Source organism: Bidens hawaiensis, unplaced genomic scaffold (genome assembly GCF_021521415.1).
Source record: "Bidens hawaiensis isolate Kalapana, Puna unplaced genomic scaffold, B.hawaiensis_p1.1 tig00017771_1, whole genome shotgun sequence".
NCBI lineage: Eukaryota > Viridiplantae > Streptophyta > Magnoliopsida > Asterales > Asteraceae > Bidens > Bidens hawaiensis.
The window spans coordinates 337,237-348,442 of NW_027492682.1; the positions used below are offsets into that span (position 1 = coordinate 337,237).

General features: G+C 32.7%; 1 long non-coding RNA gene across 2 annotated transcripts; it reads right to left on the reverse strand.

Moving 5' to 3' along the window:
• Positions 1-1,360: 1,360 nt before the first annotated feature.
• Positions 1,361-7,683, reverse strand: LOC143554633 (uncharacterized). 2 transcript variants are annotated; one of them, XR_013139054.1, is made up of 5 exons: positions 7,600-7,683; positions 2,057-2,110; positions 1,774-1,823; positions 1,604-1,680; positions 1,361-1,514 (listed from the first exon to the last, which is right to left on the reverse strand). It is a non-coding gene; the product is annotated as an uncharacterized LOC143554633 (long non-coding RNA). The 2 variants fall into 2 exon arrangements; XR_013139053.1 differs by lacking the exon at positions 7,600-7,683 and having other exon boundaries at positions 2,057-2,287.
• Between the last annotated feature and the right edge of the window lie 3,523 nt (positions 7,684-11,206).

Here is an 11,206-nt window from a genome sequence, read left to right on the forward strand (position 1 = left end):
GGGAGTTTCGGTTTTCAATGGAGCGATTGGGTCCCGAAAAAATGTAATATTTTTATGTGGAGGGCCGTTCTGGATTCTCTTCCAACCAAGGAGGCTTTAGCTAGACGTCATTTGCATTGTGATGATCATAGTTGCGCTTTATGTGAGAGTAATGAGGAATCGCTCGAGCACTTGTTAACCGGGTGTTTCATTTCTATGGCCGTTTGGAATGCGATTGGTTCATGGTGCAACATCCCTAGATCTTTTGTTTTCCATGTCAATGATCTGGTGGAAGTGCATAAGGTTAGTGGTGCGACGGGGAACAAGAGATTGATTATTCATGGCATTGTCATCATTACTTGTTGGAGGATTTGGCGGGCTAGGAATGAAAAGATTTTTTCGGGCAAGAACACTAAGGTGGTGGAAATGGTTGCGGATATAAAATCTTTGGGTTTTCTTTGGTACAAAAATAGATCTAAGATAGGGGTAGTGGATTGGAAAAGATGGTGTTTATTTGATGTAACGTGATTGTTGTTTTTGGTTTTTGGCTTTCGGCGTCTTTCTCCGTCTTGGTGATAGTCGTTGGTTGTGTTTGTTTTTAATGAAAGTCAATTTTCAAAAAAAAAAAAGCTAATTATTCACCATTATGTCATTCCAAATGGATTCCATTTCGAAGCAATATCTTATCTTGATTTGATATTCTCTACATTTATTTACTGTTGCTGTATATTTTTCCGTATTATCTTAAAAAGGTCATAAAACCCAACAAATCGATTAATTAGTTACTAAAAACTGAGTAATAAAAGTTGTGCTTTGAATTTTAATGCTTGGTTCTTATATAAGCCATTGTATATACGATATGTCCACTTGTCTATTGTGTATGTTTAACCAAATGTAATTAATTATCATTTTTATACATTGATAACTTGTATAAAAATATCATGTAAAAATCTATATCTAATCAATTAATATTGTAAATATCCTGTTAATTTTCTGAAAAGTCATTGGAATAGTTATCTTCGATAAGAGATTATTCTATCTTCAATTAAAAAGTGGGTCTATCACTTGTTTATGAAATTAGTCATGAAAAAATGTTAAGTGGATTTCAAATTTGGGTGACAGCCTCCATCAATTGAATATGAAATTAGTCATGAAAAGACATTTTACTTGCTTTATATAGTGATTTAAGTTAAAACTTAATTAACAAAAAACTTCTTAAAAATATTTAATCTCTATTTACAAAGACTAGTATTGAAATCTATCGTGTCCATGGATTGATACTCGATCTCCGTTCTTATCAATACTTTACTGTTACTTAATTGGTACACTTGCATTTTATGTGTCTATTTAGTATAGGTTAAAACTAATTTAAAAATCGATTTCATATGAAAAATAACTAATATTTATATACACACCTCGCACAACGTCACTACCCACTTTGCCACATCTACAAAAAATACATACATAAAGGACCACTTCCAGTGATGGATTCGATCTTCAATCTTATCTCGCTCACTCTTCATCAGTTTTAGTTTCTGCACAAATACCAATTTCGGTATAGAGATGTTAAATTATACATTGAAACTTTATTGACCAATCTTTGATATGACAAACCGAATATTACCTTTCAAGTTTCCCATGAGGATGATAGAATTTTAGCCTCCTTTTCAATTTCAGGAACGATAAGCATTGTCCTCCACCCTGTTTCATGTGGTATTACAATCAAATCTCAAGATTAAATAGATACTTTTAAAAGATCACAATGATATATACGATGAATACAGAAAATGGTACCCAGGACTTTTTTGCTTATCCTTGTATCTATGATCGCCAACATACAAAACCTAAAAAGTAATTGAACGTTAAGTTACTTTTATATAAAAGTACTAAAGTGCAAAATTGAAAGCAATAAGAAAACATGAATATCAAGGAAAAAATAATAGTTAATAACAACATGCAACAATCGATACATTACATGATCAATGAAAGTACTAAAGTGCAACATATGAAGGTTCACAGAAAGCAACCAATAACCAAATACAAAACTCAATGAAACACAAAAATCAAAATGTAATACCTGTGAACTTGACTCCTCACTAAGTAGTTTATGCAGATGGTCGACATTACCTCCCTGAATACAAAATCCATGGTTTATCCATGACCATTTGTTACTAGTTTAAGAATATAACATAAAACAATAATATAAGAAAGCATATGAATCTGTGCATTTGACTTAAAATCAAACATAAATTTAAATGAATCTAAGAAACATGAACAACATACATTTGAATTTTGACAGTTTATGTGAATGCTCATTCTTGATGAGCAATCTAAATACTTCAAATTCAACAACATAATCAAGAACAGTGTAAGAAACTATTTAAATGTACAAACCAAGTTTACTTTGTGTACTACATAATTAATTATTCTTTTCAACCTGCCAACTGATGAAATCATTTATCATTTATAGGGCTGCCAGTTATAGCCAAATGCAACATATATGAATGATAATCATCCGACCGACTAATGCAATGCTTGATGATTTGAATTTTGAAGAAATAATGTAGATGTAAAATTAAGATTAAATTAAAAAAAAAACAATAACGTAGTTGTAAATTAATTAGAAAAAAAATAAAAAAAATCAAGAAAAAAATAATGTAGTTGTAAAAGTAATATAACTTATATTTCCCAAACCTAATTAGATACTCAAAGCATTTAGAGGAAGTCACATGATCATGCCATCACTCCTTGTATATATTCGGGTGGCATGTCTGTATCCTAGTGGCTTAGCCCCTGGTTGTTTTGTTTCTTTAATATTTTTTTTTTATTTTGTTGGTCGTTAAAAAAAAATATAAAAAAGCTTAAGGAAAAAAGAGAACTGCTTACGGATGTTCCGAACCCACACCCTTCTCTTTAGAAGTAAGTTTTGTTAACCAACTATTCTAGTTGCATCATGGTACTAAGGCTTGTTGCTATGGGCGACGTTTAGAGCGGCTTCGGGGCACCCTTGGCGCTGATCACCACCGAGGGGCGCCGAAAGAAGGGGGCGGCCTTGGAACGATGGGCGCGGATGGTGAAAAGAGGTGGGCCCCTCCTCCTTTTTACTCTCTCTCTCTCTCATATACATATATATGTATATATATTGAGGCGGTAAAGGGGCTTTAAATCACAATCACCTAGGGATGGCAAAAAAACCCAAACCCGATGGGGAAAACCGAAACCCGCCCCGAACGGGGCGGGTTCGGGGACACTTAATCGGGGACGGGTCCGGGTTCGGGTTTTCCCCGTTTAAGTTAATCGGGTTCGGGGCGGGTATGGTATAGCCTGTACCCGCCCCGTATACCCGCCCCGTATACCCGTTTAAAACCCGTTTAATTAAATATAATTTTTATATTTATATATAATATATTATTTATTAAATATAATTTTTATATTCGGGTATGACTTATTATTTACATTAATTTAACTTTATTCATTAATTGTATTAACTTTATTTATATATTAGGTGTCACAACGGAGCTTGATTTGTATCTACAAGAGAAAGTTTGGATAAAAGAAACTGAGATTGACCTTTTAGCTTGGTGGAAAACAAATGGTGTCAAGTACCCAAGGTTGCAAAAGATTGCTCGAGATATATTGGCGATTCCAATATCTACCGTTGCTTCCGAGTCCGCTTTTAGTACAAGTGGTAGATTGGTAAGTCCACATCGTAGCCGTCTTCATCCAAAAACATTGGAAGCGTTAATGTGCGCCCAAAGTTGGTTGTTGAATGAAATCAAAGGTAAACAAACATTTTATTTTTTATTTTTAACTTAGCTACTATATAAACTTTTGACTTTTGTGATATGAATATAGCAACTTGTTCAGAAGAATCCGAGGCATATTGCCAAACTATTGAATATGATTGTGACGATGGTATTGAGGTAATACATATATATATGGTTTATCGTTTACATTTTAATATGGTTTAACATTGATTCTTATATAGTTTCCAATTAATATGTTAATGTTTGATTATCATAGCAATCCGGCGTGACAAGTGTTTGAATGGTTGAATGGGTGCGGTATGGACGTGTAAGAAGGATCAATCATGAAGTTAATTTCCGTTGTGATGGGAGAAATAAACATTTTTATGTATTAATAATGTCTTTTGTATGTGTAATGTGTTTGGATATTGAACTTTTTGTGTATTAATATTGTATTGTAATTTTGTATCATTTTCTTACAATCGGGTTTTAAACGGTGAACCCGACGGTTAAATGGGGATCCCCACGGGGAATTTAGCCCGTTTAAAAACCATTTATGCTAGACGGGTTCCCCGAATACCCGCGGTTTTCCCCGAATCCCCGATGGGGATTCCCCGTTTAGTCCCCGCGGGTTTTTAGACGGTTTTGGTAATGAGTTTTATAAACCGGGGCGGGTATGGGATTGGCATTCCCCGCCCCGAAACCGCCCCGTTGCCATCCCTACAATCACCGCAAGACGTTATAGGTTGAGACTTTGATGCCCTCATTGCTCATGTGATGCTGACGTGACACTGCAGAGATATCTCGATTCGCCCACCATATAAAACAATATAATGGCAGACGAAAATTTATATTTTTTTAGGGGTTGACTAAAATATAGATGACATCAACTTTCTCTATTGTTGTTTTTTTTATTATTACTATTAATGTTATTATTATTTTCAAAGAAAGAAAATAAGCTTTACAATGTATCATTTTGTACACGAAATAATGTTACTATGAAAAACCATTTGCATCAATACTTTCATGTGTTGAAACGACATAAGGTCACAATTCGAGAACGAAGTTCATTCTTCAATCAATATCCCAAGTATGATTCCCCATTTGACTATTGACAAATGAACCTTATTCAAATTTAACACTTATAGTCATACTTCTACCAATTACACGTTAAATTGCATGTTATTATATCCCATATCATAATGCCTGTGAAGATGATATATAATAAACTCCTGGTTCATGGTTCTCTCTTTAAGCAAAGCAAAACACAAATAGTATATGTAAACTTTTTAGTTGTCGTGGACTCGTGGGCTTCAGTATGCAAAGACTATACTTTGGCATAGTACAAAGTACAAACCATATGCTTTTGAATACCTTGCAAATGATGATGCCATCTCAAGATGACTACCAGCTTGTGGTATCCCAAAGAGGTTTGCCATAAGATATAGTTTTTATTAACTATGAATTGTTTTTATCATTTAAAACAAAATAACATATATTACATGTGTTAATTAAATCAAAAGAAAAACTTAGTTGCTATATCATGTTTACATGCGTTTTCCAAACTCAAATGAGTTTTCTTTTTTGCAATGCATACTCATTATAAGCCTACGTGATACTCACTCATTTCATATTTGAAATTTGCTAAACTAAAAGTGTTGAAGGGGTGAGAAGGAGGTATGAAATGGGTATTAGCGTCTATATCCATAAATTATAGTAAAAGAAAATATGTGGAGATGAGATGCTACATATCAAAGGGTAAAAAACTAAACCAATATAATACGATAATATAAAGCTCCAACTTATGATAAGTAAATAAAAACAAATGAGTTTTTACCATATATGGTGAGTTTTTAATTCCGAGTCCACCGATTCCAACAAAAAGGTTCTTATTTGAGACAAATATGAGAAGAGAAGATCTGTGTACACGACCACATTAACAAAAGAAAAATCAGGTCCCAAGATATTCCCAAACCACAATAATCCAACTCAAACAACAATAATAAGTCCCATATAACTTTTCAGAGTGATGAACGATTTTGGCGATTGAATCCCTTGTGCGAATCAATATCGTCCTTCCATATATTATCTTAAACTCAAATTTTACATAGACCTCCTTACACATTGTCATACTATATATGATATTACACTCATATTTTACATAAGGATCCAAAATGTTAGTTAGATGCTACTAAACTTAGGTAACATTTATTTCAAATATGTTTTTTTATAGCTAAATGTTATTTTAAATATGTATTAGTATGATTCCAGAATATACTAACATTTAAAAGAACTACATAAATGTTTAGGTGCTAGTTTTTAAAATCATTTTACTAAATACCAAAAAATATTTTCTTTTCACAAATGCTTACATATTGTTTTAGCAAAAAATATTTCATTTTACTCGCAGTTTAAAAGAGTTCAAATTAAAAATCCAGCAAAATATAGACATATAGTCAAGATATGTGTCGCACTCTATGTGATGTATAACATCTCTATTTTCTATCAATGGCCAGAATTTAATCCGAGCATACTTACTCATATCGAGACAAATCACCACAAGGATATAATGTTAAAAGACCTTTAAATAAACCACCTCTCTTGGTGGCTAAATTAAATATTCAAGAGAAAATGCGATTCAATTGTTAACCAAGTTACAAAAGTGTTTCAATTAAGTTACTCATACAATTTTTCTTTAAATCGGGTCACTATATCTTCAAATCGAGTCTTACCAATTTTTTTGCCTGTCAAGAAAGAAATGGAGGATAAAATGTGGGGTTGAAATTTGCAATATATGTAGTTAAATTTTAAAAACTAAAAAAAATGTTAATTATATTAAAATTTAAAAAAAAAATAAATTCACGTCACGATTCAACGTCCCACATGAAAACAAAAAATAAAAACTAATATTTATATATAGGGATTAATGGAGTTTCACCTTCACTTCTCGCACTTCTCGCTGTAAAAAAATTTCTGAAATGATTCAATACCTATATATATATATATAATTTCTACTACATTTAGAAAAGCGCCGATATATATAATCGTTACCGGCGGATAAAACTGCCGGTGTAAATAACCGTTGCGTCGCGTCTAAATAATCGTTACCGGAGGGTATAAAGCGCATATATATATATATATATATATATATATATAGGGTAAGGATCCTAAGAGAACCCTTTACAAATTGAGAACTTTGAGAACCATTTTGGACCACTAAAAACACCTTTAACAAAAGTATTTAAAAAAAAATCATAAAACCAAAAATAATAAAAATTTTAAAAAAGTAAAAACACCAAAATTCTTAAATTTCTTTCCGGTTTCATTAAAAAAATAAAAAAAATGTCGTATTATATACATATGTATAATTTTATTTAATCTTTAGTTACGTAATATACATATATGTACAATATCATTTATCTTAAATTATAATCATGTGTACAAAAAAACATGTAAATGTACATATATGTATATATATTATACATATGTGTATATAATTTAACCGGGATGATAAAATAAGAATTTTGGTTTTTTTACTTTTTTGATTTTTGTGTTTTTTTTTATTTTTGTGTTTTTTGTGGTTTAAAATGGTTCTCATAGTTATCAATTTCAAAAAGGTTCTCTCATGATTCTGATCCTCTCTCTCTATATATATATTAATCCTTGTTTTGCCTTTGATTATCAATTAAATTTTGCATTAATTAAAAAACTATAATAAGTTGAACCGCATCTACGAATATATCGATTATCTAAAGTAGTAAGTTTTTCATTAGTATAGAAACTTAATTGTGAACTTGCACCACATCGATCAAAAGATCTTTTTATACAAGTTATATACCCAAACAAATGTGCGTTCAGATAAGCAATCACATACCTTGTGTAGCACCACATATTATTTTGATCCCTGCAAAGGCTGATAAAGCTAGTGTATGCACCACCCTCTGCTTCCACGCATAGAAAAATACTCTTTAACATTGTAAGAATATGAGTTTGGGGACCGACCTATAAAGGAATGGATACTTCAGACTTGTACTTATAAGGATCAAGGTTAATGGGTGAAGGAGGGGATGGTAAAGTGGCAAGCCATGAGATTGACATGTGTCTTTGTGTATCTACATATTAGTCATTCCGGTGTATTGATGGTATAATCATATTGACTTTATATTCTAATACTATTACAATATGAAAAAGAATATACAAATTACATATTGATTGATTGGTGAGGGACGTGATGGTAAAGTGGCAAGCCGCGAGATTAACATTTGTCTTGGTGTATCCACGTGTTAGTCGTTCCGGTATATTGGTGATATAATCATATTGATTTTTATACAAGAATACAATTACAATATGAAAACAAATATACAAATTCCATATCTAGTACTCTTCATAAAAGTTACATTAATTTGTTTAAAATTTAAAACATTATAGTAGGTATTGATGGGTAAGTTTGGGTTATAATGAGTTATAGTAATTCCACTAACTTATAATAGCTCACTGACGTGTTGTCACTTATACATGTTTTACATGTATATTTATCATAATTTATATACACTTTTTGAGAATTGTTGTGGGAAAATGCTTCTTAAGTCATTTATATTTGATAAATACAGGTTTCTGCCCCTCAAGAATGAAAGTGAGTGAAAAGCATATATAAATGATGAATAATTGGACTTATTGAAAAAAAGCTAATGTCCAGCCCGAGTGTGCCTACCTAAGCATAGTCGTGCCAAGCAAGCATCAAGGTCAACATGAACTTCCCCCAAAGTCAAGCACTTGCGTGCTTACCATATCAAGGGCATGCTTAGGTTAAGACAAAACCCAATAGAACTCAAAACCGACAATACCTGAGAATTCGTTGTAAAAAATAGCACAAGCACGGGTGTGCCGAGGCTGTCAAGGGCATGCTTCTAACCACAAGGAGACACGAATATGAAGAAAGAACAACATGACATGTATTGATGAAGGGACAAAAGGACAATCATGGCCGTGCTCACCTAGGCACGATCGTTCCAAAAGCTCGACCCAGGTCTATAAAAAGGGGCCCATCTCCGGTTTATCACTCATCCCATTCCTTAGTTTGTAAGACCCCCTTTCAAGAAGCCACAGAACTGTTGGATTTACTTATAAACACGGTCTTAATAAAAGAAGTCTTTCGAATGCAGCGAAATTTAAAACTTTAAACATTTAATGTATTAATAAACAAAACATTAACTTGTCATTGAACATAACAAATTCAACTATACTCTTGGATGCCTGTTTATTCTTTAGATAGCCTCGCTTGCACCCCTAGCTTCTCACCAATATTCTCTAATTACCTGTGTGGTTGCGTGCATACTAAAAGGTTGCTACACCGAGTAAGTTCTAGTTTCACATATCACAAGTTAATTGTCACACCCTCAAATTTCAACTAACGGGGTTTTACCGTGAGGCGCGTGACACACCAGGATCTAGCCACTAGTCATACTGAACAATCATTTAATAATTAAAAATACTATTTATTATCACTCATTAATATGAGAAAATACAGTTACAGTGTAATTGCGTTTGCGGAAGCATAAATGTAAACAATTTGAAAACAAAGTAGTTACATGCTAAAACATGTACAACCCATCCAAGTGTAATATTATGTAAGGTAAATATCCATGCTTTAATGAAACTCCAAACAAATGCATGCACGTGCTCATTAGTATACCTAGTAACCTGGCAAGTATAAATACTCAAGGGTCAACCCAAGGTTGGTGAGTTCATAAGTTACAGTAAAAAGTAATGTAAGTATATTTAGCACATTTCAAATATATCAGGGTAGCTAACCCATTCACAAGCTACTAGACGTTTGAACCGAAGCTGACTGTATGTATGCCTTCTTACCAGGTCTATCACCAACACTGGCGTATAAAAGTTAGGTAAATATAACACTCGTTTTACGACATCACAGCCGCGCTAGCGGGACTAGCTCGAATGGGGTTTGTCAAACCCAGTAGTACTACTCAATATAACCCCGCGATCTCATCCTATCGGTTCAAGGTAATGTAAGGACTTTAAGTGATATAAGGGCATCTAGTATAAACTTGTGATATATAAGAAACTACGAAAAATCTAAAATAAGTCGGTGCGTTTTCCTCCAGAAAATCAGTATGTAAGTAAGTCCGTGTTCTCTCCCCGAAAACAAGTATAGGAAAAGATTTTGTGTTTTCTCCCCGAAAACAAGTATGAAAAGTATGAACTCACCTTTTGACTCATGTAATAGACTTTCCTTAAAAATAGAAGAATGCACTTGACTCGCTACATGTTAACTAGTACAAGTGTTAAGTTATGAGAGTGCGATGATGCAACTAGACAACTCAAGTGTATAACAACAGATAGTCCTATATTCGTGTAATGACTCACAATGCAACAAGTTTGACCCATTGTTGATTATATTACCTTCATGAGTGAAAACATGTTCTAACACAATTCATATATCCAGTATTAGTCAAATAATCAAGCATCTAATCAAATAACACGTGAACAGATTCTGGACTTATAAGACAGATTTTAACATTCAAAGGTGTATTTTATTAAGTAGGAAAATCATGGAAATAAATTATAAACTATTTACCACACTAGAATACATGTCTTATATTTCTAAATATATTTTTGTTATATTTTCCCAATACACAAACAAATCACAAAAGTGCAGCTATTTTAGTGCGCAACACTAAGTTTTTATTTGGATAAAAATCAATACTTAACCAAATTAAGCAAGGCCAATTGGGTTAGAATCCTAATTAAAAATGTGAAGTTTCAGAAGTAAAAAAAACCCATTTGGCTTTGCCATAAAAGAGTTATGATATCGTGAATACAGACCAGAATTTGACTCCTCGCGCCAGCTTTGACACACATTTTTGTAAAATCATAAAATCTATTCGAAACTCGTCTAAAAATTACAAACTATATCTTTCTGGAAACTAGACTCAAAGTAGAATATCATGGAATCAAGAATCGATCAGTAATGATCATTTAACATCAAGTTACAGGCCAATCAATAAATGATCACAAATCTGTTAGCAAACTGTTGTCATTAAAACTCAATCCCTAACATGTTTATGGCATCCCTAGGGTTCTAATTCATCAATCAACATCATAATCATCAATAATACAGAGATTGAAAATCTAGGGCTTCCCAATAACTCATTAAAACATGTAATTAATGCGTTAAAACTTACCAACTAGTGCTAGGAATGCTGAGAAATACTCAAAGACACAACTAATTCCAAGACCCAAGGTTGAATTGAAGATGGTGGAGATGGTTTGTGAGCTGCGATAGATGAGAGGGAGCAGGGAGGGAGAGTCGATAGTTTAGGGTGGGTATTAGGGTTGAATTATTTATTTTAATATTATATTAAATTATATTTACAAGAATGGTCCTTCCAGAATCAGTTTTGGCTTTAAACGAACTTTATAGCACCTAAACCAGATTATAACGAATCATTACAAATAAA